We start from the raw sequence: 25,217 nt of genomic DNA, 5'->3' as shown, positions 1-25,217 counted from the left end.
CGGCCAACGCGACCACCGAATTCGACCCGCCTCCTAACGTGACGTTCGTGACAAAACACCGCGAACCCAATCCGGGCATTCTCCAAGCTTTGTTCACTGTTACGAGGTTTGTGGGAAGATTCCTCATTCCTGTCCCCGGCATCTCAGAAGGTAAGGGCTCCTGTTTTTCAGCTCACTCTTAGCTACCAATATATGCAGAGAGCAAGTTTGTTTCTTTTGCAAAAGTTTTGGTGACGTCACTACGCCGATGTGTGAATGGCTCAGATAGAAGGATAGTGGGTACACCTCACAACAAGCTGCATTGAGGTCTACCGCGTTAGATCACAACTTACAATACTGAAAGTAAACGTGGCATTTGTGTAGTGATGATGATGATGATGATGTCGGCAGCCTATACGGAAACTCAACTGTCCGACGTCACGAAGCTGCGGTGGTGCTGCTGTCGGCACTGCGCATGCGCAGAAGCTTCATCTCACTCGAATCGGCTTTCTGCGCGCGCGCAGTGCCTTCCCCTGATGTGGGCAAACGATTGCTTGTCTGGCATGTCGTTTTACAGTGGCGGACAACTTAAGAAAGGCAGGCCGTTGCGAATTCCAGGCATTTGATATTATCGCTTGGCAGACAATGGAATTTTGGCATTAGCAGATAAGAGCGCCAGAGAAGGAATCAAGAAGCAAGAATTCGAACGTATTTCGATGGCGCTTTCAGGTTTTTTTGGGCCGTCGGTGACCATATAGAGCTGGAAGTAATTATACTCATTTTCACCTCAAGAGAAAAAGGTTAGTTTTGTGGATTGTTCATACGCCGCTCGAAGGTGTTCTTACAATATTTGGTTGTCGGGAGCAGAAGCGATGCTTTTGACGTTTGAAGCGTGTACTTGATAAAATAACATATATCTAACCTAAAATGCGCCTACATATATCTTAATTTTCTACATAAAGGAGGAAATTAGTAGTGGTTCGCAAGGAGCAGAACTTTTTTTACTGCGGCTCTTGAGATGAAAACGAGTGGAGATCTTGGAAGGAAGCTTCCTGGCGGTTTCAAGTCCCAGGAGGAAACAAATCGGTGCAAAATGAACGGAAAAGTGTTGTGAATCTTCCCTTCCAGTCACGAGGATTCTATTTCTCCTCTGCGTTTATTAGGGGGACACTTAAAAGAAAAAAAAAAAACTAAAAGAAAAAAACTAAAAAGATTATCGAAAAAAAAGAAAAAGAAAACGGTTTTGAGGTGAGTTACAGAGTATTTTTATCCTTTGAATTTGAATATCACGCTCGTTTTCCCCGAAGATGTAGCTAAACGCGAGAAAACACGAAAAACCTCCCGACCAGTCGTTACGTTATACTATACTCCGTTTCACCTTAAGTTGTACCGCAGAGAAGGCTAGAAGCGCGAGCTCATAGCGTTGGGAGCTGCTCCTACGCACGAGAGCTTGTGCCGCCGAGATGTGCCCTAGAGCAAGGAGCTCGCGCTTGTAGCCTTTCCTGCGGTACATCATAAGGTGGAATAGAGTCTAGGATATCTCGGCCGCCAAGCGCGTGTCACTCGTGTTGGCAGCTCGTGCAATTGCGAGCTTGCCAGGTATAAAGTCATTGGATCCTGGGAAAGTAGCGCCATTGCCTTCCCTACCTGCTAGCCGGACACAAACGGATACTAACATAGAGACGACCCAAACCTTGGAAGGCGATTGGCTAATCGGCCTACGTTGCCATGGAAATCGCCATCTTGGTCCATTTAAATCTTCGAAGCTTCCAGGAGGTCGTTCTAAACCAGTCGCGCCAAGATCACCATGGAGCATCATCGTACTGGAAGCGTTCCTCTTCAATATAAGAGTCTTTGGTACTTCGTATGCAATCAACTTATTAATCAGGCCCATCTCCATGGATCTCTTACAATTATATTGTTCTTCTTGCGCATTTCAAGACAGTAAACTTATTTTTCAGTGCCTCCAAGCACCGACACAGTGTCTGGTGGTGGTACGAAAGTGTACGCCTGTTTCGCCGGTGTGTGGTTTCAAAATCTTGGTATACAAAAAACGACTCAATAGAGCTACCCGTCACCAGCGAATCTAGGTAGGCTCACCAAGAACAGAGGGTCAAGGAGAAATTGCTCATTTCATGGAGCAAGATGGCGACCGCACGCGGAGCTTGGCGTTACTTTCCCCGGATCCAGTGACTTTAGCCAAGTATATTCCCCCGCTTGCACTGACACAAGCCGCGCCGTCTTTTTCGGACCTATCTTCAAAATGGCGACAAGAGTGCGCGTGCATAGCTGCGATAGGCGCATGAACATGCGCGAGAGCGGAGATTCCGAAAACTCTGGATATTACGACACGCTCTGGGAAGAAGAGGCTTCGGCGGTAAAAGAAGATGATTTTCTCCAGCCTCCGTGCACCAAATTTAATAAAAAATAATTTCGATATTCATGATTCTGGAGCCCAAATGAAGACGATTTAAGTGTTTTTTTCTCAAACTCCATTCCACTTCTCTTTTCCTTTAAAGAAGCCACGCAATGATATTCGCTTGGAATATTGTTCACTTTACACAAGCTTTTTGAAACTAGTGGGACCGACGTATACTGGCCTGCAATGCCACTTGCCAAAGAACTCCTTTGTTGCGGTGTAATTTCAAGGACAAAAGCCAGCGTTTTCATTCAATCTTTCCTTCGCAAAACTTGACGATGTAGGTAGGGGGTCGAAGTACCCCGAGGTGACGATACTCAAATGCGGCTCATAGATTGGGCCCTAGCATTGCGTGAGCACTCGATTTCGGCTCGTGATAATCGATAGCTCAAGAAGTGTTCGGGTAGTGGCCCGTGCCCAAACGCTGCAATGACGACAATAGCCGAACCATAACAATGTCTGGGACTCAGCGTGTGTCCTGTGGTTTGCCAACCCCAGCGCGTGGCTATGATCAACGTTGGCGCATATAATTGGTTCTAGATCACGTGGCCGCTTGTTCTGGCTCTGAGTTGAGGGGGTGAACGCTGCTCGTTTTTCTTTAATTTTTTCTGCGACTTCTTTTGCATATGGTGAAAAACGAACGCGTGTTTCATAGGCCATGAACGTCAAAGATTCGTTCTACACTCTCCAAAAAAGGGTGTCAAAAGGTGTATCACTACACCCTTTGTCCCATATAATACACCCCGAAATTTCAATTCGACGTACAGCGCCCTACAGTCGACCAGACGGCCCAAAATTTTACGAGGGGTTTGATAGCCCTGTGGTACAACATCTTAAATAGCTAAAGTACGTATCAAAAACTACATAAAGAAGACACCGAGTTTTTACAGAAGGGCCAAGAAAACCCCAATTATTTTTCTTGTTGCCAGTAAAACGTGCATTAGCTATTTTAATAAGTTGTACCACACGGCTATCAAGCTCCTCGTAAAATTTCGGGCCGTCTGTTTGACTGTAGGGCGCTGTACGTCGAATTGAAGTTTCAGGGTGTATTATATGGGACAAAGGGTGTAAGAATACACCTTTTGACACCCTTTTTTCTGGAGAGTGTAAGGGGTATTTTTGCGCAAAGTACATAAATTTGTACGGCAAACTTCTAGGCAATTTTGTTGGATGCGTGGAACGTTCTTGCATAACCAGAGTTTACCCTACTGAAAAAAACCATTTGGCGCCTATATGAAAACAAACGGGTCCATACCGGTAACAGTTTAACCATACCGGTCACCAGTTTGTCAAAGGGGTCGCCCGTATGGCTCAAAGGGGTCCCCCGTATGAGCCATAACGGTCACCTATTTGGACAAACGGGTCACTCCTTTGGCAAACGGGTCGCCCGTCTGGGCAAATGGGTCGCCCGTCTGGGCAAATGGGCGACTCGTTTGGGCAAAGTTGTCGCACGTTTCCTCAAACCGGTGACCATGTAGCAAACTGCACCGGTTTAATCAAACGGCTCTCCGGGGCCCGTTTGATACTGAACGTACAGATCGGCGGCGTAGGCACGCCTAGCGTTTCAGCCGTGGCAGCCAATGTTTCCGGAAGGCTGGGAGCGCCGGCTTATCAATTTCAGATCGTCCGCGTAATGCAAGTAATTATATTTATATTTCAATTGCGCTGATGTTAGCTTATACTGCAACTAAAACTAACACTTTTTTTTTTTTTACGTGGACGCGCGACGTTGGTGAGCCGATATTTTTGACAGAACTTTAAAGCTTTGTAAAACTTTGTTGCCTCAATTTACTTATTCAGCTCGAATCTGTCTCGCAGAAGACGCGACCGCGTGAAAGAATGTACGTCTAGACTCCGTTTCACTTTAATTCGAGACGCAGCGAAGGTAGAACGCATACTGTAAAACCCTTTATTTTCGCGGCCCCTATTTTTCGCGAATCGGTCACAGATAATATAATCGCGACCACTAAATTTCGCGAATTTCAGACGCCTGCGTTGAAAATCTTAAGGACCGAAATTTTCGCGCGCCCTTGAATTTCGCGAATTCTTCAATTCGTGAAATTCGCGAAAATTGAGGGCTCGCGAACATTAAGGGTTTTACAGTACACGCGGCTGCAAGAACATCGAGCATTGCGAGAGCACGCCCGCCGTTGCAGCAGTAAAACTACGAGCTCGCGCTGAGTATTTTCTTCGCTCGGGCGCAAGCCGAACTTCTGGCCGCCCCGCCGCCATTTCCGAAATTCAAAAGCGCTAAAATGCGCGCGCGCGCGCGCGAGTGTTTCTTTTTTTTTTCGAGGCAACAAAAACGCATTTCTCTGGAATGCCTGGGGAGAGGGAGAGGGGCTGTCCTTGTGGTCCTCGCCCCCTCCCTTCTTTCTTGTCACCCGAAAAGCCGCGCGCGAGCTACACGCTGATAAGCATCGAGATCCGGTAGGGTGCGCCTAGCAGCCACTTTTTTCTTTTTCTGCTTGTTGTCAGTTCCAGCTTGAACTTCGCGCGTCCACCTGCTTGGATTTGTCGCCTAACCCTGCGGTCTTATTAGGATGTCTCTCGACAACGTATTGGATGTGCACCAAAGCTACCAGTGTTCGAAAAGTCCTACGTCTATATCGGCAACAAGCGATTCTTCAAAGAAGTCAGGAATTCTTGCGGTTTGGTTGGGTTCGGCAACTGACAGCTTGTGCGCCACATCGTGTTGAAACTTCCAAGAAGCCGTTCCCTCTCATTTGTGTTTGTGTGGTTGTCCTGCTTCGACCGTGTCGGCGACTATCACGGATTACATCTTTCAAGTCCGCTATTTTTATGGTAAGTGCACTGCAACCTACTTCTTGGCAACGATGAACCGTTCTTCTACTCGTACTCTTCCAGATTATCTATATAATTATGCAGCCACTATTCTCGCGGCAGCCGGGCGAATAATTTCCCGAAAGTCTACCTTCATAATCTAGAATTACCTCGGTTCTTGTTTGGTTTGCTATCTTCTCAGTTGTATAAAAGCTTAGAGTGCCTCTCACATTTCACAGATCGCTTGCACGTTTGTACTTGTCTACAGAAGGCGTAATAAACTTTGAGGAGAATTGAAAACAATCTTTTGTGTCTGTTTTCCTGTCCATTTGCAAGCACCTACGTGAGTACATTTGTTCTACGTGTTTCCTCCATGTTATAAATAGTTTTATGTGTTTCGGAACATCTTAAATAAGTTTAAGATAACCAACCTACCAGACGAACCGCGTTTAGGGCTAGCGCATAATTTCCCGATTCGAATGGCACGTTCAAACGTGTGGTCACGTGCAAGGTCGAACGGGCACCCGTATCAAACGGATCAAACGGGCACCTGTATCAAATGGGTACCGTTTCGAGCGGGTACCGTTTCAAACGGCTACCCGTATCCCATAATCACGTTTGATCCAAACGGGTCGACAAGTTTGCACCCGTTTGATTTACCAGTTTGCCACCCGTTTGAATTTCAAATGGTTTTTTTCAGTAGGGTAACGATAGCTGCATCTCTTGGTTGCACCGTTATGGAATCTTTGTCACGTAATAGGGTGTTTTCGTAGACTGTTTTCGCACCCCCTTAACGCTCTCCGGAACGAACACGCCACTATTGCGCATGCGCGACGCTAGCTTTGCCTGCAGAGTCCCGGGTCTCGTAGTCGGTTGCGGACAACGTTGCGGGAAAGTGAGAACGGTCGACGAAAACTCCCTCATGTGTATTTCCCGCTAAACTTGGCGGGGAAGCTGAATTGCTGTAGTCACGTGACATCAATTTTCCCGCTAAATTTATGTGTAGTTAAAGTGACGTCATTTTCTCGCAAAATCTAGCGGGGAAACTGAATTGGTGTTGAGGTCCCCTGACGTTAATTTTACCGCTAAACTTAGCGGGGAAATTTGATCCGGCTTCACCTAACCCGGCTTCACGAAATTTGGAGCAACTAGCCACTTGACACTGAGTCATGTGACATCATTTTCCCCGCTAAGTTTAGCGAGAACATCGAATTGGCGCTGAGGTCACGTGACGTCAAGTTTCCCGCTAAATCTAGCGAGGAAACTGAATTTATGTATAGGTCACGTGACATCATGTCACGTGGCATCAATTTTTCCTCCGATTTTTGGGGAGGAGGAGCGACCGTGACGCCCCAAGCGGTTATCTGGAGAACTACACGGATGGGGACAACAAATACCATGACTCAGCGCTCGGCCCAATTAACCGAACGCGGCGTCAGCGCTCGGCTAGAGTTCGGGTTGTCCGGTGAGGGGGAGGAGGACTCTTTTGTTACCACTCCGGCCGGCATGAACAATGCAGCACACAGGATGTCCAGCTAAGCACAAAAGCCGAAGTGGGTCAAGCTTGCATTCTCTGAGGATAGACCCGGCACTTAGCGTCGCTTCGTCGATTGTTAGTATTTTTTAAATTAAACTGGTGCCCCGTGCTCTATTGTAGAAGATGACATGAACATGCCCATAAGGCCTGTGGGCATGTGCACAGGCTTTCTGTTGAGTAAACACCGAGGTGTGGGGAAACAAACGGGTCAGAGCGCCCCCTATATTTGGATCTCCTGCCCAATAGCGGGGAAACTGAATTGTCTGTTTAACTCGCGTGAGATGACTTCATGTGACATCATTTCGTAACACTGCGCGCGTTGCATTATGGGACATCACAGACGTATACATCAATTAAACTTCCCCGATAAAGTTAGCGGAGAAACTGAACTGTTGTGTAGGTCTGTGACGTCCCATAATGTAACACTGCGCGCGTTGCTGTATGAGGAATTGGTCTTAAGGTCACGTGACTTCAATTTTCCCCACTAAATCTAGTAGGCAAACTTAATCCGGCTTCACGAATTCTGGAACAACTAGCCAAAGAACGCTTTACGTTAAAATCGGTGCCCCTTTGATTTGAATCGTATCTTTGGTTTCTTCTCAGATACCATATTGGACATAAAAAGTGCAACACAAGGCAAATCGAATGCATTCCAAGTAGCGAAAAGGGTGAGCCTGCTTCATTGTTTCCAGCATTGGATAAATCAATGATTTTGTTTTGTGGTTTTTACCAGGAGAATTTGTTTTTGTTATATCGCCCGCTTCAGTTTTCTTAGGGTGAACCCTACGTTACAGATTCTCTTCCGCCGCCACCGGCTGTTCGCTTTCTTTGTACTTTGCTTGAGCCTGGCGGTTGTGCTGCCCGTTGTGGGCATCGGCTGGATTTGCCGTAGGACCTGCTGTAAACGTTGCCTCCGTGGGGAAAAACACGGCAGTCGTCGCAGTTGCAAACAAAGTTGCTGCAGCGCGACACTGATCGCCGCCGCCTCCATCATGACGTAAGCCTTCACCCGGTACCTCTCCAAAAACCGGAGTCCAAAACTTTGGTTCCCTCTCTCTTTAACGGACGGGTTCTTAGAGCGAGAGTCTTGGGTTCTACACTATAAGAAACCCGGTGCGTCTGCTTTCCCGCAACGCAGTTGGATGAGCCAATCAGTGGAACCTATACACTCCGTGCGGGAACTATAGAGGGCGCTTTGAAAAACGCGCGTAGCGCCGCTAGCGGAGTAGCTGGCGTTCGGCAGCGAGGCGCGCTCAGCAGCCTGCGGCGCCTTTTCGCGTGCGAAGCTGTGGCGGCGGAAGCGCGCACGGACGAAACTTTTGCTTTTTGAGCTGATACGTTGAGGGTGACTTGGCATGAGTGCTGGGGCAGAAGGGCCTTTAGCTGTTCTCCACTTCTTATATATTCAGTTCTGAGTCGTTATTAGGGGTAATTTATTTAGTTGCGGTCTAAAAAGGGGTTTGAGCAATTTTCCGAAAAGCAAGACGGCCGCCACCATAATTGCTCTCAGTGGGAAATTTGTTTCGCTCGTCGCTGTAACCGTAGGACTGCTGGGACGATGATATTTGGAGGTGAGTGAGATGTTCACTAAGTGTGTGCACTAAATGGGCCAAGTTTTATTAAGACAGAAGGTGTGTAAGTTATGGTTCGAACGAATAAAGGAATAAAGCTGTCAGGAATATCCAATATTGGACCCAAAATGTTATGTTATAACCGGGCTGTGCGAAGTGCAGATTTGGACACACAGGCTCTTGGACATGACCGTAACTTGACACAACAGTTATAATACCAAAAATATTTGGCATAGGAAAACCAGGTACAAATTTGGTTTGGGCGGCGTAACTGAGTGGGAAACGTTTTGACCATGAAAGGGCTGTCAAGAGAATACCACTCGTTGTGGGAGATGGAGACTTTACAGGCAGGAAGGGACTGGTGCACTGTACTTTCAATTGAAACAACTTTACGAAAGGTGGCTTCAAAGCCGAGAAAACCAAGTTGCCGGCCAACACACGGTTTGGCCGTCAAAGGCTTTTGCGGTCAGCTGTTGTGTAATATGGTTGTGCGAGGTATTGATCTTCGGCACACAGGTGCTTGGACAGCCGTAACTTGACAAAACACTTATTATACGATACCTAAAAGAGGTGGCATAGCTTAACCAGGTGGAAATATTTTTGGGCGGCGTAACTAAATGGGAACCGGTTTTGACCACCAAAGGCTGTCAAAAGAATACCACTCATCATGGCCGGGAGGTGCAAACTTTGCAGGTAGGAAGGGACCAGTGGACGGTACTTCCAGTTTGAACAAGTTTGCGATAGGTGGCTCTAAACCCGAGAAAAGAAATTGTTGTCTACAAGACTGAGGGTGTCAGCATTTTCACATCCAAAAGGATGCTGATCAAAAAAGAAAGCAAACCACATAAACTTCCATACTCAAACATCGATTGTCCAGTGATTCCAAGTTTCATTGTAGTTTTCCTTAGATTCATATTTGTCACTTTTTGTACCGTCCGAATCTTTCTTCAAGAAGTGCAGACTGCGTGCCATACTGGTCCGGAAATATCATCGACACGTAGAATGGGGACGAAACTTATTTGGAGGGCTTTCCTTAAACGAAATTTGCACTGCATACCCGCGAGTGTGGGATGGCATTTCGGTTCGAGCTGAGATACGTAGGCGTTACTGGTACGAAAACAAACGCAGAGCGCAAAGCGGCAGTGTAGAATATGCCAGCCGTGCCGACACAGTGGCAGACATGATCGGGAGGCCAAATTTCTCGCGTCGTACGGCACGGGTTCATCGTTGTCGCTGTCCCACAAAACATCGGCGAGGTGAAAAACTGTGAAACTTCGTCCCCACGAGATACGAGGCATAACTATTGGAGCACTTAACGACGCAGCAGTTCATGCTGTCAACCCAGCGCAACCGCACCACTCCGACTTCAATGCGTACCAATGTACGCGGCGTGGTTTCGTTTCGCTGGGGCTCTCACTGCCTACCTTCGGTAACGGCCGCGCGGCGGCGCGCCGGTCGCGTCGCACGGAGTGTATAGACCATTCCATTTGGCGCCCTCAGGGTGGCGCCATTTTGTTAGACCGCAGTGGCCTCTCCACACATCTGGGAAGTTCAGCAGGTTCGGAGGGGTAAAACGAGAGAGGGCACGCGCCCGACTCTGCTAGCAGACGAAAAACCGGGAGGTTGCCGTTCTCCATCTTTGGGCTGTACCGGCGGGCTCCACCGAACATGGAACTCTCGCTCGTGGCTGCCGTTATGCAATGGTCCGCATTGTTAGAATATTTATGGCTACTCCAAACTGGACTTTTAGCGCTCTGTTGCAGTAAATGATCAACCAGCGTATCTTTGTTCCGCTACTTCCATAGCGGTGGAGTCAGCTGACGCCTCAACCGCTGCGTCTATTGCGCTAGAAGAGCACATTTTCATTTATTACTCCAGACTTCCACTCATTATCGCTAAATGCCTACACGAGTACGAACTTCGTATAGCAAAATAACTACAGAAACCGCCTTTACTTTTCGCCGGTGCGACCAACCACCGTGACAGAGTTTTTCCATTTTTTTATTTGCACGCAGGTAACATTGCAATTACACTCGGTTAGTCGTTTTATCGAGCATAGCATTAAACGATAACTTGCCCATAAATTTGCGCATCTGCGCCTCAAATTTTTAAATTGACGTGATTTTAAACCGAGCATGAACGCCAGCCGGATGTTTGATACAGTCCACTCGGCGGAGCAGACGACGCAAGGGGTGAGAGAGGGAAGACATTTTTTCTCTCTCCGCTCATCGTAGTGGAATGATCTGTAAGAGGGAGGTCGGCGACTGACAAAGCTGATATGTTTAGACACATTAGAGATAGTTTTAGGGAACCGTATTTGGATATCCGATACGGTACGCCGTACCCTTCGGTATGAACAGCTCATATAGTCTTCTACAATAACAAATGCGCAGGTAGTACCGCAGGACCCATATCGTATACCGTATCGGATTTGCGGAAACGGTTCCCGAAAACTTTCTAATAGTAGACAGGCTGCACTGTGGCATGGAGCACAGTGAAATGCCGTGTTCAGTGCCACACCGCGGACCGTTCTTTAGGTCTAAACAGGAGGTTCGCCTTTACTCCCTGATGCGACTGTTTAAATGTCCTACTTATATTTAAGCGCTCTCTCCCTAAACGCCGGATTTCAAGCGTCATAGGTAGGATTCCGTGCTTTCAGGGCTCATGTCAAGTGAAATTCCAATGGCGTTCTTCGAAGTTTTTTTTTTTTGCTGAAAATTCGGTGTTTATGGGAGTTTATTTTTGTTAGATTTACAATTCCCTGGAGTCCAAATTTTATTGTACTGTTTTTCAAATTTTTGAGAATAATTAGAAATCAAAATGAAGTTTGGGCACCATGACCCGTTGTCCCGAAGACACCGTGCTCAAAGGCAAACCCCTTTCGTCCTAACTGCGATATCTCCAAGGAATCAGAAGTTACATCTCCTCAGGGCCACTGACCTTATACTCTTATGAATGTCAGTTGCACAACACATTCTTTTCGGTTTTGTATTTTCTTGTTGTGACCTCCGAATTCCGAGTCTTTCGGATAAATCCCAATTGAGAATAAATTTACCGGCGAGCTCGGATTTTTTTTTCCGGACTTATCCCAAAACACGAAACCCCTAATGATAGGACATTGGAGGTTAAGGTCGCTGTCAATTTTTTTTGTTTTGTTTTTAGAGTGTCATCTTTTGTGGTTAAATTTTAATTTTGCCAGACTGTCAAACCTGACGGCTCTCTATTCCGTACTTCCGCAGAGTACCCCTCCTCTTTGCGTTCATCAGCTACAGTCGCCTTCCGGAGAACATCGATAACATTGCCCAGGTCATAAAGGAAGCACTCAGTGATGTTTACAACCTCTACAAGAAAACCAAGAGTGTGAGAAACGTTGCGCTACACAGTATGATGATTATAATCACTGACGGCTTAAAAAACACAGGGCGTGCTGAGTCCCGTGAATCTCATTAACACTCTGCAGCCAATCATATTGCGGCATTAGCCGACGAGGTCACCGAAGGACCGATCACAAAGCATGAACATGTGCTAAGCCACGCCCTGCCTTTCTTAAGCTCGAAATGACTATAGTTGAGTGGTGAAAGATAATTATAATATACAGGTGCCGCTTCAGTCGGCCTATATACCAACTGTGCCTTGAAAACAAAGAGTGCTTAATATTTGTTTTTTGGTGCCGTCAAAATAAATTTTGCATCACTGGACACTTATTGAGAAGTTTTCGTAGATCGTTTTCGTCGTCCCACAACACTCTGAGCAGCCCGCTACGATACCAGGAACTCAACAGTCAAAGCCATGGGCGTGCAGGCACAATAGCGGCTTCTTCGATGCGGAGGGCTTAGCGGAGGGGGAAACGCAGTCTACGAAAACTCCCTACTGTCTCTACCCAAAATGTCGTGCTCGCGCTCCGGACCAAATGCCAAAGTTTTTATAGCTTGCCGTTGTCCGACTCGGAAGTTTCAAACGACTTTCGAGCAAGAAAATGGCGGCAGACAATGCCCTCGAGTGCACAGAAATGAATGACGATGGCTTACCCGGTTTACGGGCCCGGTTTTCTCACTCATAAGCGCGACGTGCGGACAACGCGTGCTCTGTCAAAGTCGCCGGTTTGTTTCCGGCTCTGTCCGATTCACACAACTTTCCACCGCTATACGATCGAGTAAGCGGTCGTAAGCGGTCATTCGCTAAGCCAATCACCTGCCATCAGCCGCCAAACCAATCACCCACAGCAAAAAAAAAAAAAAAAACAAAAAAAAAACGCAGGATTAGGACGTATGTAGCGTGTGATAGTGCTGGCGATAGCAAACACTCGACAACGACGGGAGTCGTGACGTCACACTTTTGGCCTTGCTGATTGGCTCAATCGGATTGAAGCGTTTGCAGCGGTCGGATTTATGGGGAGCGCAAGTTCGTCTGCGTCTTGCGCAGGGGTTGTACTGGCGTCACAACGCCGAGCTTTGATTGGCTCCGATGAAGGAATAGTGGGTTGACCTGAGTTCTAGCTGCCTCGATGTCTACCCACTATCCTTCCTATCGGAGCCAATCAGAGCTCTGCGTTCTGACGTCACCACAACCCGTGCTCATGAAGCAGACGAACTCGCGCTCCGCACTGCGAAACGGAGTAGCTCAGCTAGGAAGGGTCAACGACATCTAGGATAATGAAGGCCTTCGAACTTCGCCTCTCTCTTCCTCCAGGGAACGTCATGCCGAGCATCGTTCGACACGTTCATTGGACACGAGGCGCAGCCGAGCACTGACGCAGCACTCGTATCCAATCGGTGTCTTCGCTCGATCTCACTGTGATGATCGACGTCAAAATTATAGTGCTCGGGCTTTGAATATTCTATCGGGTGTTGGAAGGATATACATACGCCTTCGAGATAGTCAGTGACTGCGCTCATTTTCATCGGAATAAAGCTGAGCTGGCGCGTCGTCGGTTATTTCTAAAATGGAGCAGGCTGTTTGACCTCCTTTGAATTTCTCTTCGACCGTCGTATTCATTGGAATCCGTAACTTAAAATAGCTCGAAACAGCAAAGGACACGAGGGAGGACTGTGCCCTTTCCCGGAAGGCACGGGAGATTAAAGTCCCGCCGCTGGTAAATGAATTCCTCTGCTTTCCTGCACTATCATTCCATGAAAGCGGACCAAGCAGCGCCAGAAGTGGATCGTCACGCGTTTTCCTTCTAGGCACATATACGGTATAACCGGCGGAGCCAATCCCGCGCATGATAGAAGCGCATGATCGGGGCGCATTCACTGTGCGTGATTGGGCTAGTACAGGGGCGGCCAAGCCGCATGCGGCTCTTTGCGTGTTAAAGTGCGGCTCGCGGCTCCATCCCCTCCCTTGCCCCCTCTCCCGCTTCCCTCCCGGTCACACGAGCACTTCCCCAAAATAGACATGGAACATGTTTTAAATCGGAAGACAGGTTGCGGTTCGTAGTCTTTTGCTACTGCTACGTTACGTACAGTTGGACTGCTTTTGACTCGGATAGATTGAAAATAGTTCCGAGTTTCGTTTATTGCTCCAGACAAAAGTTTGCACCCCCCCCCCCCTCCACCCCCCCCCCCCCCCCCCCTCCTTCCGATCGGCTCTTGGAAGTTTTGTGGTTTCGTTTGCGGCTCTTAGGCCGGGTCAGCCTGGCCACCGCTGGTCTTGTAGGTGACATTAAATGCACAAAGCTGATGAGCGCCGTGACGGTGCGCTTCCGGTGCTGCTCGGTTGGTTCCCTCAAATCGTCGGCTGCGATTTGAGTAAAGGCTGATTAACACAGAAGCGTTTGCTTGCGTTTTCTTGCGTTACATGTAAGTCACCACCGGAACATGAGTGCCACAAATGTCGTGTGCAAGCTCCGCTTCTCGATTTGGTTGCCACGCTTCGTGCGTTACACAGATGTCTCGCGGTGACTCTCGATGACGTAAGCCGATGTAAGCTTTCGATAAGACGACGCGACGTCAGGAAAACGGTACTACGCGTACCGGCCCTTAAAGGCTGAACGGCGTGTAAGCGATTTAGTCAACGACGAGATGAGCAATGACGACGAGAGTCAACGACGAACGACGCAAATTTCTCGCTGTCGCTCGTAGGGCGCTCGGCCCTTTTTTTTTTTTTTTTACAAAACGTCGTTCAATTGCCTTGGTCGCTCGCCGCCGTGTCGCTTTCATACGGTTTGTTTGACTCGTCACGCGACCGACCAAGCGACAGCGAAGTGGGGTCGCCGTCGCTCGTCTCGTCACTCGCCAAATCGCTTACCTGCGGTTTATATACTTTAAAGTGAGACAGTGTATTGGAGCGACTTACCACGATGCGAGCTGTTTTCGTCTCTTGTTTTCGTTTCAGGAGATAGAAACGCTGACGGTCACCAATTACGCCAACTTTTCTGACAGCCTGATGAATAAACTACTAGGTGAGTTTCCATACTTTCACCGATTAGCCGCTCTCTGGATTAGAAGTTACAAAGTCCGCAGCAAACAAGCGTTGACACTAACAGCTTGTCTATATTTTGAAGTAACTATCAGCGTAATAAACGAATGGCGTGTACCGAGCATCTTTTGACAGCTCTGCAGCCATTGAGGTACAGACAAATTACAGGACGCTTAAGCTTAGCATTTAGGAGTAGAACTTTATAGCTAAACATATAAATTTCCGCTCGTTTCCAGGCTAGACACGGTAGCGCGTCTGGCTCGCAGCCGAAGTGTCGTAAGTTCAGTCCCGCTCCGCCTAAGGCAATCGAATGTTTTTCTTTGAGGCAAATGAATTACTTTATAATGTGAGTCATTTGAAACGGGCGGCGGAGAAAAGCTCACCGGAGAAAAGCTCACCGGAGATAAGCTCACCGGAGATAAGCTCACCGGAGAAAAGCTCACCGCAAAACTGGCAGATGCGGAGAAAAGCTCACCGATATTTTTTTTTTTAAGCTTAGCTTGATTCTGCGTAAAACGTGGCAATTTAACACAATTTGCATTCGTCACTTCATTAAAAATATGTCCCCGTTTTTGTAATATTCTTGAGGTTCATTGGGCATATTTACTAATTCCTCAGAAATTAGTAATCACCCATTCTGTAAATTAATGAAGCCGCAAGTATAAAATCAGAACATCGTACACCGGTAAAAAAGGCAACAATTTATTGACAGCTGAGGGTGCGCCGTCGGTAGCTCTGTCAGATATAGAGGTTTGTTTTTTGCGAGCTAATATGAATAGCGGTGTGTGAATCACTTGAGGTCCATATAAAATGTACTGCCTGATAGATAAGTAGATGTTTGTTAATGTAATCAGTGTAGGTTACGCTGTTTTCTTTCTGTTAATTTTACTAACAAAACTTTAGTTGCGAGAACAGCTTCGTCGTGTCGTGTCTGTTGTCTTCACTCCGTCATCGTCGTTTGAGCGGTTTTCATCATGTATAACGTTTACCAACTCGCCCAATTCGCTACCTACCTCACAAATGACTAGTTCTTATATAGCTCACGAATAACAACGGAGACAGTGTGCACCTCTGAAGGTCATGGGTGGCGCACCGTAGAAGGACACTATCACACAAAGGGAACGCGTGGAAACACCAGCGCGAACAGTTAGAAAGCGTGCATGTCCGTGGAAGAAAGAAGCCTCAATATCCTCTTGACTGTTTTATCTTGTTTTCAAAGGTTAACAAAAGTTTCAAAGAGAATTTCAGGCACCGCGGTGTTGCGCGCACACTTTTGAATTTTTGGCATTTACACCTTTGATTTTTAGGTTTTAGGCAGTCATCATTACCTTTTTTTTAACTTTTTCCTGTTCTTCAAGTTAATAAAGATTTTAGTTAGGTTTTCGTTGCCTAGAGAGTAAGCCACAAAAAACACTGGCCCGCAATTATTAATTAAGCAATATACCCATTAAGCTTAACAAATATTACAAAAGAGGACATTTTATTTTTTACAAGGCTGACGAATTTTAATGATAATAAATTGATATCTGTTACGCACGATCCAACAGCCTCCATATAAAAAGAAGAAAAAATATCGGTGAGCTTTTCTCCGCATCCGCCGGTTTTGCGGTGAGCTTTTCTCCGGTGAGCTTATCTCCGGTGAGCTTTTCTCTGGTGAGCTTTTCTCCGGTGAGCTTTTCTCCGGGATTCATTTGAGACATGGGGCAACGTTTAGTTCGCACGACACCGTAATGTTTTTTAGTCACTTTCATTCCACACGTAATGTCAAGTGACCGTTGTTGGTTGTTTGAAATTCCCGCGCGAAGTCTTGTGGTGGTGACGTCATGACCCTATCGATGGATTAGAATTTTCGCGTCACTGCACCGACGTCGGCCTTTATGCGGCACGAGCTTCTTAACGCTATCGTGTGAAAACGAGGTGCGCCGATATAATAAACGCTGGGTGGCGGGAGCAGCCAAAATTTTTTGGGAAACAAGACAAGCTCAGGCTTTAAGTTCGCACTGGGAATGATGCCTTTTAGGCTTAAGATGCCGGCTCAATTGGTCATTGAACATTATCCCCTAATGCGGCGTCCTCAATGGTCAAGAAATGATGTGTCGCTATGAAGCGAGGCCCAATCATTGGCTCCCGACAGTAGCGAGAAGAGTGACTCACGGTGGCCTGGGATCTTCGGAGGTTCGTGATGTCCCGATTTCGAAACGGACGTCACTATGATTCTTCTGAAAACCAAAATGAGAGAGGTGCCCATCCTCAGTTGTCATTTAGCGGTGGTGTGTGTGAGACGCCGGAGGCTGTGTCATGAGGTACGCCCAACTCCCACTAGAGGGACAAACGGAAACGACCGACGCCAACCGACCTCGAGCAGGCATACCTTTGGCAAACTGGAGTTTATCAGTGCTCGAGAAGTAAGCAGGAATGATTGCAAGCCAGCCAAAGACACCGTCGCGTGCATGCTGGACGTGTTTGACATTTGTCGGTGTCGGTTGATCATGATTTAGAAAACACGAGACTGTGGTAAAAGCAGGGAAACTTGGTCGAAGAAAGACAGGGGAAAAGAACGTCTCAAACTCAGCTACTCCCTTTATTTCCTTAATGTCTTATATATCCACAGCCTAACCACCGACCACCGACGTCACAAGGTCCACCTTTGTTATCTATACATCATACCCACACTGGTCTTCGCCTCAACCGTAAACGGTGACCTCAATCCCAAACTAAAAGCTTAGGACCTTAAACAAAACAAACACACGGACCTACTTCCCTTCCAGCCGGAATCTAGAAAAGCTGTGCTTCATCTAAACAACAACTGATATGACTTCCAACTGAACCCCTGCCCGCAATATGACTCATTGCACGTTCACTTACAGGTATTAAAAAAACAACAACAACAACAACAAAACTTTACATTATAAGAAACTTTTTGGAACTACTTCCGAGTTGCATCGAAGCATGGCTAATACAATTACCGACGGATTTGATACAAACTGTCTCTTTTATGAGCCTCTTAATAGAGCCTCTTAAAAACTGACATTGCGCTCTTTGTGCACAATGTCAGTTTGGGACCAATGTGCCGTAGAAGTGTTGCACTCACTAATGTGGTTAGCAAGCTCTGAATTGGGTGCGGTTATTTTTACATTTCTTTTGTGCTCTACCAACCTATCATTTACACACCTTGCCGTTTGTTCCACATACGTGAAACCGCATTCCAGTGGTATTTCATAGACCACCCCTTCCTTGCAATCCACCGACTTATCACGGTGCGCTTTCTGGCACACCTTCTGACTCGTCTGAAACGGTGTCAAACGGTTCAGCTTAAAGTCGGACTTAAACGCTACATCTATCCCAAATTTTTTTCCGCATGCTTTAAGGTTATGAGAAATTGCGTGCAAATAGGGAATAACCGCATAATGCCTTTTCGCTTTCTTTTCTGGTCGTTGCTTAGCCTTTTGCTGCAATTCCAATTGTCTTTTTATGAACACACTGTCATAGCCTGCATCCTCTAACCTTGACCACTGTCTTTCTACCGCACAACTTATAAAAGAGGCACACGATTTCTCCAGTGCGTGGGTGATTAGAGACCTGACTACACGTGCTTTTCCAGAAATTGTAAAATAAGTCCAGAAATTGTAATATACCATTGTCCGCCTTTCCTAAGGTGAACTTAAGTTCCGGCGCCGCTCCCCTCACTGTCCGATCCAACTCGAGTATATCCTCTTCGCGGAATGAGCAGATCAGTATGTCATCGACATATCTCCTTACAAAGCCCGTAGTCAATGAATTACAATTCAATTTATCCGTTACGGCAGCATCCATGTTGTTAAGATATATTTCTGCTAGCATTGTAGCAACCGATGAAGATAATCAAGGTCTACAGAGAAAGAACAAGCACAAGAATAGAAGAGCTCCGCAAGGCCTGTGATCGCATCTGGAGACTCCAAGGATTACAGGCACCAACAGGAATATCTTCGCTGGAACTCGGGAAAAAAGGAACTCTTCGAGCGGCTGTGGTATGTGAAGCGACGAATTGTGTTAGACAGATTTAAGGGTACGAAGACCAGGAAAAGGAAGAGTGAAAATACAATGAGTTCGGGGCACGTGACGGACGGATCTAAATGTAGCATTGTTAATCCTTGCAATGTGGGCATCTCAGGCAAAGCAAAGCAGATGTTAAGCAAAGGCCCAACTTTTTACTAAATGTTAAACCTTCGAGGTTGGATGTTTTTTTCTTGATTCAGGAGATTTCGAAGAATGCCGGAGAAAAGCTCACCGGAGAAAAGCTCACCGGAGATAAGCTCACCGGAGAAAAGCTCACCGAAAAACCGGCGGATGCGGAGAAAAGCTCACCGGCCATTGAACGTATGCGAAGAAAAGCTCACCGATTTTTTTTCTTTTTATATGGAGGCTATTGGTCATGCGTAGCATATATCAATTTATTATCATTAAAATTTGTCAGCTTTGTAAAAAAGAAAATGTCCTTTTTTGTAATATTTGTTAAGCTTATTGGGTATATTGCTCCCAAATTAATAATTGCGGGCCAGTGTTTTCTGTTGCTTACTCTGTAGGCAACGAAAGCCCAACTCAAATTTGTATGAACTGGAACAGAAAAAAGTTCGAAAACTTAATCTCTGCCTAAAACCTAAAAATCTAAACTGTAAATGCCGAAGATCCAAAAGTGCATGTGCGCAACAACGCGGTGTTTGAAATTCTCTTTGAAGCTTTGTTAATTTTTGAAAATAGGACAAATCAGTCAGCAGGATATCAAAACTTTTTTCTTTCACGGAGAAGCACGTTTTCTAGCCGTTGGTGCTGGTGTTTCTACACGTTGCCTTTGTGTGATAGTGCCTTTCTACGGCGAGGCACCCATGACCTTCAGAGCTGCACACTGGCACCGTTGTTACTCGTGACCTATATAAGAAGTAGTCTTCTGTAAGGTGGCGAATAGGGCGAGTTTGTAAACGTTATACATGATAAAAACCGCTCAAACGACGACCACGGAGTGAAGACAGCAAACACGACAGGACGAATCTGTTCTCGCAACTAAAGTTTTGTTAGTGAATTTAACAGAAAAAAAAGCGTAGCCGACACTGATTACATCAACAAACACCTACTTATCTATTAGGCACTACACAATATTTGAAACTGAAACGGTTCACACACCGCTATTCATATTAGCTCGCGAAGAACAAACATCTTTATTTGACAGAGCTACCGATGGCACCTTGCCAGTTGTCAATTAATTGTTGTCTTTTTTACCGGGGTACGATGTTCTGATTTTGTACCCTTGCGGCTTCATTAATATACAGAATGGGTGATTACTAATTTCTGATGAATTAGTAAATATGCCCAGTGAACTTCAAGAATACTGCAAAAAAAAGTAGACATATTTTTAATGAAGTGACGAATGCGAACAATGTTAAATTACAACGTTTAATGCAGAATCCGCTAAGTTAAAAAAAAAATGGTGAGCTTTTTTTCGCATCCGCTCAACAGCAGCGGTGAGCTTTTCTCCGCATCTGCCGGTTTTGCGGTGAGCTTTTCTCCGGTGAGCTTATCTCCGGTGAGCTTCTCTCCGGTGAGCTTTTCTCCGGTGAGCTTTTCTCCGCCGCCCGATTTCGAAGATGATCAATTTTGACGAGAGAATAGCGTTTGTAGATCACGCAGTTGATAGAATGGAATGTCTTCTAGATGAGTCTTATCCAGCAGAACGAAGGAATTTCCGAGGCGCGGTTTCAGTTAAGAGTGAATTGGAAAGAGGTTCACTTAAATTGCTGCAGACAGATAAATCCGGCAAGTTCGCTAGACTTCCGTCGATGATGTTTGAAAGGAAATTGTTTGACGCTTTCAGTTTTTTTTTGTTGAATGAAGGGAAATATTACCAAATTGAAAAAAAGCGTTGTAACGGTTTTAAAGGAAGATGGGTTAGACGCACTGGCAAAAAAAGTTACGAGCCAAGCAGGAATGACGTTAAGTGCAACGTTTTTTATGAAAGACCACAAAGTAGACATGCCCTTTCGTGCAGTGGTGAACGAGAACGAAACGTGGCAGCACACCTTCTCGCGATTTCTTCAACAAGGGTTGATTCTTGTGCAACTTGAAAAAATTCTGGCCCTTAAGAATTCGAATGAATTGATCAGTATCCTGGAGGGAATTCATGAAAAGAGATGTTCGATATTCTCCATGGACATAATGGACCTTTATTATTCGCGAGATAAGGCACGTCTAATGCAGATGGTTCGTGAGGCTTTGGAATTGAATTTGGTTCAATTTCAATCCAACTTAGGAATAACGGTGGATAGTTTTTTGTCAATTCTAGATCTATATCTCCAGACAACGGTAGTCGAGTACAAGGAACGCAAATTCGTACAGAGATGGCGTATGTATAGGTTCATCGGTTGCTGCAATGCTAGCGTGCTGCCGTAACGGATAAATTGAATTGTAATTCATCGAGTACGGGCTTTGTAAGGAGATATGTCGATGTCATATTGATCTGCTCATTTCGTGAAGAGGATATACTCGAGTTGGAACGCACAGTGAGGGGAGCGGCGCCAGAACTTAAGTTCACCTTAGAAAAAGCGGACAATGGTATTTTACAATTTCTGGACTTATTTTACAATTTCTGGAAAAGCAGGTGTAGTCAGGTCTATAATCAGCCACGCACTAGAAAAATCGTGTGTCCATTTTATGGGTTGTGCGGCAGAAAGGCAGTGGTAGAGGTTAGAAGATGCAGGCTATGACAGTGTGTTCATAAAAATACATTTGGAATTGCAGCAAAAGGCTAAGCAACGACCAGATAAGGAAGCGAAAAGGCATTATGCGGTTATTCCCTATTTGCACGCAATTTCTCATAACCTTAAAGCATGCGGAAAAACATTTGGGATAGATGTAGCGTTTAAGTCCGACTTTAAGCTGAACCGTTTGACACCGTTCCAGACGAGTCAAAAAGTGTGTCAGAAAGCGCAGCGTGATAAGTCGGTTGATTGCAAGGAATGGGTGATCTATGAAATACCACTGGAATGCGGTTTCAAGTATGTGGGACAAACGGCAAGGTGTGTAAATGATAGGTTGGTAGCGCACAAAAGAAATGTAAAAATAACCGCACGCAATTCAAAGATTGCTAAACGCATTAGTGAGTGGAACGATTGTACGGCACATTGGTCGCAAACTGGCATTGTGCACAAAGAGCGCAACAACAACGCAACAACTCATAAAAGAGACAGTTCTTATAAAATCCATCGGTAATTGCATTAGCCATGCTTCGATACAACTCGGAAGTAGTTCCAAGAAGTTTCCTAAAATCTAGTGTTTTTTTTTTATTAATAGTGTAAGTGAACGTGCAATGAGTCAATATGCGGGCAGAGGTTCAGTTAGAATTCATATCAGTTCTCGTTTAGATGAAGCACACACAGCCTTTCTAGATTTCGGCTGGAAGGGAAGTGGGTCAGTGTGTTTGTTTTGTTTAAGGTCCTAAGCTTTAAGTTTGGGATTGAGTTCACCGTTTACTGTTGAGGTGAAGACCAGTGTGGGTAGGATTGTATAGATAACAAAGGTTGACCCTGTGACGTCGGTGGTTAGGTTGTGGATATATAAGACATTAAGGAAATAAACGGAGTAGCTGAGTTTGAGACGTTCTTTTCTCCTGTCTTCCTTCTTCGCCCAAGTTTCCCTGCTTTCACCACAGTATCGGGCTTTCTACGTCATGATCAACATCCACCAGCTTGCCTGCGCACTCACTGTTTTTTCACTGTTTTTTTTCGTTGTCGGTTGTTTCTCTTGGCCGCTCTAGTGCGACTAGGGCATTAAAGGGGCCACGAAACGATTTTTCAACTTCTTCCTCTTTAGCTTTATTTCTCAACTCAAAAGCAAATCGAGAAATCATGTGATCGTGACGTGCTTGGGCATCGACGCGAGGACTCCAAGCTTCCACCGTCCTTTCTAAGCGCACCATAGAACTTGTCCTTCAAAAGCGATGATAAGTTCCGTCACTGTACTCATTGGCCACGATCGCGAATCCAAACATTCGTCGATGGACTGATGGTTGACGAGCGCATACGTCCGAGTGACGCAGTGCTCATGTTTCATACGTGAGCTGGGGTCGGCTGACGTGTTTTGGGTGCCGCGGATGTATCACAGTGAAAAGGCGGAAATGCTTTCGAAGGAAAGCAGGTGGAAAAGAGTCCGCTATGTTTTCGAATTTTCGTACCAAAAAGCAGGCTTTTGACTTTCTACCCTCTTTCTTTTTGGCCCACTAAACGATAGGCGATTAGGAAGATTCCAATCTTAAATTATTAATTCCATCCTAAAATTCATTTCATGACCCCTTTAAGACTACGATATGTTTTCATATTTAAAATTTAAGATTATATAAAAAAAAAATTGATATAAAAAGTTCGCAAACCCTGGTTAGGTGGCGCAAGCAACCACTCGAATAAAATATTTCTCATTTGTCTAGATAGTCGTACATCCACGTGCAGATCAGCCTCCGGCGCCCAACACACCGCGAAAAGAAAATTTTTAAGTCTTCTAGCTTTTGACTCACAATTCTAGTTCTTTCTCGGCTCCAAGGCAGGATGAACAACTTGGACCTTTAGCTTCACTTTTTAACATGTTCGGCATGTCATTTTGTCTCAATCCGTTAACTGTTTTTTTTCTCGTTTTTGTTTACTGAGATTGCAAGACCGACTTACCAGGGTTCATTCTCAGTGCCTTGGAGGATACCCCCGGTCTGAATGGCCTACCGAAGCTTACCGCAAGTGAGTCATATTTTGAGGGGTTGTTTTAAGCTGCTTGACACATGGGCGTATGACTGTTAGTGACTACGTCGAAACCACTTGAGAAGAGAGAAGACACTAACGCCATCCATCGGGTAACTCAGAAACACTTTCCATCTGCGTAAACTTAGCAGACGCGCAAACAAGACGATCGCCGTGACGAAGCACATTTTGGCGCTGCTCGATTGGCTGCATCAAATCGTAGGGATGGCTGCAGTCGAACTTTAAATGGGTAACGGAGTGCAATCTTCCCGCAATTTCGTCTTCTACGCGCCGCCATCTTTGTCTCCTGGGCTGTGGAAGACGTTCTGCGCAAGCGCACTAGCTCTGTTCTGCGGAACATTAGTCGCCGCGCAACGCTGCCCCGCGATTCGGTTTTCTTAGACGCACATATTACATGTTGCTCCCCCTTCAAACCAAAACTGATCGCATACAGAACGTTTATCCTCTCCAAATAACGTTACGGAAGCACAATTTGGAAAACCCAATAAAATTACTTAAAGAGGCGATGCAACGATCTTTTGTATTTTGCGCAAATAGCGCTTAGAACGGATCCCTGACATTAATGACCTGTGAAATACCCGTTCGTTTTTCACCACACGCAATCGAAGTCGCAAAAAAAAAATAGAGAAAAATGAGAGAGTTAACCCCCTCAACTCGCAGCCAGAACAAGCGGCCACGTGACCTGGAACCGATTATATGCCGCCAATGTTGATCATAGCCATGCGCTGGGGTTGGCAAGGCACAGGACACGTGCTGTGTTCCAGACATTGTTATGGTTCGGCTGTTGTCGTCATTGCAGCGATTGGACACAGGACACTACCCGAATGCTTCTCGAGCTATAGATTATCACGAGCCCAAATCGAGTGCCCACGCAATGCTCGGGTCCAATCTATGAGCCGCATACAAATATCGTCACTGGGCGGTACTGCTACCGCCCAGCTACGTCATCAGGTTTTGCGAAGGAGTGATTGAATGAAAACGCTCGGTTTTGTCCTCGAAATTACAGCTGAACAATGGAGTTTCTTGGTCAGCGGCGTTGCGTGCGAGTATGCTTGAGTCCTACTAGTGCCAGTAAGCTCGTGTAAAGTGAAAAACATTCCAATTGAATATCGTTGCACCGCCCCTTTAATCTCGAGATTAGAATCCGTCCAGAACAAAGCAGCTCGCTTCATATGCAACAGCCACTCATCCGAAGCTAGTGTCCGAATGTTAAAGGAAGTCAAATCAACTTCCAACTTTTAAAAGTAAGGAAAAAAAAAAAAAGAAGAAGAAGAGATTGTGTTTTTTACGCCAATTTTCAATTTAAGTCTATAGCTACCCGGCCAATTTCACATGACTCAGGTTAGATCACTCGTGCAAAATAGAACCATTTCAATGCCGCACCAACTCTTTTCTTTTTTTCCCTTTAACACTTTGCATCGATGACTGGAACAATTTACTTGACCGAACCGTAACAAATCACAATGCCATTTCATTTAGAGACCAACGTAAACAATTGTATAGCTAATGAGCCTGCCTTATATTTCACTGTATCATTGTTGCTCGAGATAGTGAAAGTCCCATTTTTGCTCGATGTCTTCAGTCATCACCATTGTCGGTTTTGTTATTTTCACTCCATGTCTTACTCGACTGCAATCCAGCTTCACTTTTTTGTGTTTGTTCTGTTCCCTTTTTTGTCGAATAAGATATGTATTACCTGTTTCTTTTTTGTTAATCACTCCTCCTGTAATGCATCCATT

The 25,217-nt window shown here is 45.8% G+C and overlaps 1 long non-coding RNA gene across 1 annotated transcript; it reads left to right on the top strand.

The window, feature by feature from the left end:
• LOC120837329 lies at positions 1-23,432 on the top strand. The gene is made up of 3 exons (XR_005714851.1): positions 1-150; positions 14,624-14,690; positions 23,374-23,432. It is a non-coding gene; the product is annotated as an uncharacterized LOC120837329 (long non-coding RNA).
• Positions 23,433-25,217: the final 1,785 nt, after the last annotated feature.

Source organism: Ixodes scapularis, unplaced genomic scaffold, assembly GCF_016920785.2.
Source record: "Ixodes scapularis isolate PalLabHiFi unplaced genomic scaffold, ASM1692078v2 PGA_scaffold6__148_contigs__length_123643588, whole genome shotgun sequence".
NCBI lineage: Eukaryota > Metazoa > Arthropoda > Arachnida > Ixodida > Ixodidae > Ixodes > Ixodes scapularis.
Note: the sequence above shows the minus strand (reverse complement) of the source record. Positions and strands in the feature narration are given on the sequence as shown.